We start from the raw sequence: 5,846 nt of genomic DNA on the forward strand, positions 1-5,846 counted from the left end.
CAGATTCACTGAGGAGCACACTGAAACCTTGACAATAATAAAAATCTGCTGATTGTTTCAGGTACTGTATGGGGAAAACAGTGACTTATTTGTGGACTGTAGATAGATAGGAAGAATGACTGAATTTACCAACTTTTTTTTTCAGATCACTGCTGAAAGTGATCTGAAAACAAAGAGCACATTTTCATTCCAAAAAACATCTAAACCAAACCTGACTAACCAAGCTAGACATTCAGAGTGTCTGGAAAATGGATGTATTTGATTTTGTTTTACTGAACTTCATCAGCAGATGTATTCTGGTGTATGTGATCAGGGAAAAAAAAAAACTCAATACATTTCTTCAACCAGCAGTCCTTCTTGTAGCTTTATGAAAATGCCTTCAGTTACCACTTAAATAAGGCAAATGGATAAGGATGAAAATTAAGTCACAAAATCCCAAGAGGTGAAGGGATGAAATTGGAAGAGCACTCTGAGGTTATGCAGTCCAACACCCTTCTCAAGCAGGGACACACAGAGCCAGTTGCCCAGGACTGTGTCTAGATGGCTTTGAAGTCAATTTCTTACTAATTTTGTTCTCTAAATCCTCTAGTCTGATGAAGTTTTCCAGTTTATGTTACTTATTAGCAAAACTTGCTAATAGAAATTTGCTGATAGAAAACATGATAAAACTCTTTGGTTTCCTTCAGTACACTGAAAGAAGTGACACTGTTAATTAGGTTCTAGAGGAAAACTGGATCAGGAAGTAACCTGAAAATTGTTACCACAGAAACAACAAAACTTTCAAGAAAAATATTAAATGAGGAGATAAGTCCTGGAGGCAATGTCCTTTCTCATCAGAAATGCCATAGGGCTTTTAGGTGAAGAAGAAGCTGAGACAGCTGAAGAAGCATTCTGGAATGTAGTGACTAGCATGCATTGTTAAAATAAGAAATGCAGTCAATACTGTTTGCACCTCCCTATCCTATCAAATAGATATATTCCCAAATACCTACTCAATTACCTAAGACAGTTTTTTATAAAAGGTGTTTATTACTTTCCTTCCACTTTTCCCCCAAAATTCACCTGTCTGGTTAATGTTAACAGTAAAAACCAAGAAGAACCCCTAACCCTCAGCTAGTTTTCAGCTGAAATATGTTACTGGTTTTGAGAACTGCTGAAGAAAGTCCCAGATTCCTGAAGAAGCTTGCTTCCAACCTAATGCATGAGGTATGTTACCCTGTTTAAATGTTCTCCTGTTGAAATAATTTGTGGGAATTTATTTCAGTTGAACTTATGGCATAATAATAATGGAATAGCAATCAATATCAGAGCAGGATTATATTATTACCACCCAAGAGTCTCTAGTCAGCCTTTAAACCAAACATCATTTACTGAATTTCATATGCCTCCAGCAACAGGGAGGGTGAAACCTAAGGAAGCTGTTTTTTATGTGTCTGTGAAAGTGGTTAGAGACTGAAAATTACTAATTTCAGAATTAATATACTCCCAGATTTTATGAAAGAGACGTAAATTCATTCACCAATTCAAGTAAGAATATTTGAACAAAGAAGGAAAAGAAATAACAGTGCTTTTGTATTGGGAAAAGGAATCTAAGTAAAACAGGAAGAAAAGGGTCAAAGAAAACTAGCTGCCTTAGAAATGTTCCACTGTTTTCTGGAGAAACCATGTACAGTGGTAAAAGGCCTTGAGGCATGGAAGTTGCAGACTACCAGGGCAACTCAAGCAGAGAATACATGTGCCAAGGTTTTTTGTGTCATTCAGTTTTGTGTATACGTTATCAAATTAATTACTTGGCTTGTTTATAATCTTAATACATCAACTCTGTAATTATGTGCGACAACATCAAAATTCTGAGGAGGTAAATTGTGCATCCCCAAGGATGAACTTGTGAGGAAACATGCTTGCACTAAGACTTTCAAAGGGGTTTAAAGGAGTTGATTTTTAAGCTTCACATCTCTTTTGAAGGAAGGAGAAGGGAAGCTGTGCTCAGGAGAGGGGTCAAAGTTACCATTAGAAAATCTGTCAAGAGAGATGCTGGGAATCTTCACAACATAATTAATCTACTTTTTTCTGCGATATAACATAAAAGGTTAATGAACACTCAGCCAGAAAGAACTCTTTAAGGGCTCTAACAGATGTGCAGGAACAATGTCAGTAAGAAGAAGTTGAGAAAAGTAGAAGTTAAGGAAAAAGGGTGAACATAAAAAGAGAAGAAAAAGAAGTGGAAAAAGCCAAAAATTATACAAAGCCAAAAGAGCATAACGGTTGCATTTAAAAAAATGTATGCATGTTTGTGCTCCCTTCTTTTTATCCCTAGTTCCATAAATTCAGTTACGTTTTGAACATCCAGAACAGTGTTCTCCTTCAGTCAGCGTCTCTGGCCTTACAGAGTCTGTAGGGGTTTTGGCTCTTACCAAGCTCTGACTCAGAGTAGAAAAGAAGGGAGATTCAAGGAAGAGAGGTACATGCAGAAAATCTGCACAGTGCAGTGAGTAGCCTGACTGTTTGAATGGATGATTAAATAACTGTGTGCCTTGTGCTCTTCTCAGGGCTGAGCCCACCACATGCTCCAGGGTATGCACACTGCCAGTCAAACTCTCTGTCTAGGAAACTGCTTCTCCTGAGGCCAAATCTTTCCCCAAGAGCTTTTCTACCAATCTGGGCAAGTCAGCTGCAGCAGGGAATTTCTGCACACCCTGCATGTTGCAGTGCGATCTTGTGTGAGAGCAGAAGAAGATCACATTCATACTAGAACACCAACTACAGGACTCAGTTACTTTCTTGGTTTGTGGCTGAAATAATAATTGAGTTTAATTCTGTGTACATGCCCACATATCATCATGTCTCTTATCAGCAGAAGAGAACTCCATGACAGTATCCCATCACTTATTAAAAATTATCCTATAGCATCCAGGCAACAGCAGCATCACCCTGATGGGAGCTTACACTTTGACCTCATGCAGCAATGCAAATTTCCCATGACTTTCAGCAGCTTTAAAGAAATTGCTTTTATTTCCAGGAAATGTGATATTTGCCATTACTTGTAATTTGACAGCATCAACCCACAACTGCAAGTCTCATGCCAAGAGCCTGGGAAAGTGAGTGTGACGTATGGCAACCTGTTCAGGGAGAAAGAGAGAAGCAGAAATGCTGTATGGCAAAGATGGAACTTGGCTGTGGAAGCTCTCCTTCCAGCTGCCCCAGAGCCAGGAAGAGTCTGTGATCCTATTTAAACTGCCTTTAGACCTGCTTACTGCTATGATACTTTGCTGCCAGAGGCAGCATCCTACTGTGTGTATGGACTCTATTTTTTCAAGAGAATTCTGTCCTCAGTGGACTCTGACTACTCAGTGCACAGATGGGCAAGGGGGATTATGAGGTGGTGAGAGAGTAGAAACACTCATATTCTTTTCTTCTAAAAAAGCCCAAGCACACAGGAAGATCTGTCTCCTATCTTTTAAAAAGAGATGGAAGAATGAAACAATTCAGCTGGCCAAAACAACCTGATGAGCACTTTTGGCCTTGAATTTTCATAACCCAGTCAAAGGTTGTGCATGCTGCTGCCCTGCTTTCCTCACCAAGCCCTTGTTTGGCCATCATTCTTGTGGTTGCTGAAGCTTTGTCTCCTGGTAAAATCTCCCTTTTCTTGTTTTCCCATCCCTGCCTACTAGCTACACAACTGGTCTGGAAGCTGCAGTTGGTCTTCTGGGCTCCTTGCCCAGATATGGCTGTGGTGGAAATCTCAGTGTCCTCATGCCTTCCCACTCTTCTTGCAGCTGCTCCCCTCTGGAAGGAGGAGGAAGGGTGTCCATGGCATCCCATCCAGTTAGGAGAAGCCTGCAGATGCTAAGCCCTTGCACACAGGGAAGGACTCCAAGATCTGAGCATGCTTGGACAGAAGGCAACAGCACAGAGCAAGGCACCATGGAGGCAGGCTGCAACAGGTAAAGAATCACCTGTGTTATTGAGCAACCAGCTTGAGCAGACCAAACCAAGCAATCCCACTGCACATAAGGTCCAAGATTTAACCTCCTTAAGTGAGTCCTTAGTGTACTAAGGACAACTGCATGATAATGCAAATCATTATAACAGGTAAACATTTGCATTCACCCTCCCTTCCCTGAGGACTGCCTTATCCATTCACCTTTTAGAGTGGGATGTCCTTTGATCATAGATCTGTAATTTGCTCCATTGAGCTGACTATCCCTATTGTTTGTGCATTGCCAGATGCAAATAAACAACCCAGTTACCTTGCCAACAAGCAGCAAGCAGCAGCAATGTATGTTATCAGTAGTGTTATTACCCAGCATGTTCTGGATGGACAGATGGAGGGGATGAGCATCCACCAGCAAACAGGACTGTCATTTTAACAGCATTCTGAAAAGTATGTGCCAGCTTAACCTTACTGGGAAACTAAAATTTGTTTCCCTCCACCAGCTTTGCTTAGCACGCCAACAAAGAAGGGAGTCTCAGAATAACTGAGGCACAGGGAACTTTGAAATCCACATAGTGCTTTAAAGAAATATGTGAAAAAAATATTTAAACCCAGTATGTTTACATGTAATAAGAACGCTGATACCAAAACTGCAGTCCACTGGGACATTCACCCCCTAAGAAATAGCTTTTGAAACAAACCCATTTCTCATAATGTTTTCTAGTCTTTTGTTTGTCTCCATCCCCTACAGTCTTATTGCTGCTTGAGGTAGCCCTTGTCAGGACAATTTAGACAGTCTTCAAGAGGTGCCAAATTACAGGGACCTCAGGTTTTTCACAGTTAGTTGTTCTTTCCACTGCTGGACTCTTCTAAAGCAAATGAGATTGAATGAATATGTTTTTACTGTATCTGTTCCTCTGCTCTGCTGTTTCCCATGGCCTAGCAGAGGAAGTGTGATTGCCAAGTGTTTTCTCATTTTGTTTAATCTGATACAAAAGGTCACCTCAAGTATCCTTTTGGTATTTGCTCCAGAGCTGAATGTAAGCGGTGGCAGCCCCAAGAAGAATTCATGTTGCTAAACTTCAGAAATATTTGGCTTTTTAGATACAAACAGATGTTTCCTTTTGGTAGCTTGATTTTCCATGTGATATTCCGAGAAGCGTAACGGGTGTAGCTGAATTACAGATGAATATTTTCCGGAAATCAATTAGTTTCACACACTGCTTCACCAATTATGAGAGTATAGCTTCATAGCTATGTGAAAGAGATAAACAATTTATTTGTTTAATCAGATTCCTCTTTAAATGGACCACCAATTCTTCTTAATATCCACAGCTAAATTTTGCAGCAGAAGCAGAAAAACAGAAAAATTGGCTCAAGTTCAGGTCTGATTTAGATCCATTGAAATTAGCAAAAACTGGGCTGCCTTGGGGTCAGTTGTGCTACACAAGTTTGGCACAATGTATTTGCCAAAATACAGATAAAACAAATAATTCTAGGAATAACTATTCAATCTGGAGGATTCATAAACAACTGTGGGTTTATGCTCTAATCCTGTAGCTTAAATTTGGTTTTAATATATAATAGTTTCAGTCATATCCAGTGCTGCTCTCCAAAACAATCCCCTTTGCAAAGTGATATACAACTTTGCGTAATTTTAAATGGATGATAAATAAAGTCTTCCTGGACATACTGAGAGGGCTTCTGTCCCCTCAGGAAAATACATGCCATTCCGACCTTTTCAGATGCAAAGTATTTGCTCTTTGGAAGTTTGTATTTATGGGTCAGACATAATGACTTTACATGGAAAAGATGAGTCAGGAAAACTCCACTTACTTTTTCAGAAGAGTAAATTGGCCATTTGAGGACACTAAAAGGGCAGAGGAATTATGAAACAAAGGTTGTTTAAAAT

The sequence above is a fragment of the Motacilla alba genome, chromosome 2 (assembly GCF_015832195.1).
Source record: "Motacilla alba alba isolate MOTALB_02 chromosome 2, Motacilla_alba_V1.0_pri, whole genome shotgun sequence".
NCBI classification, from domain to species: Eukaryota; Metazoa; Chordata; class Aves; order Passeriformes; family Motacillidae; genus Motacilla; species Motacilla alba.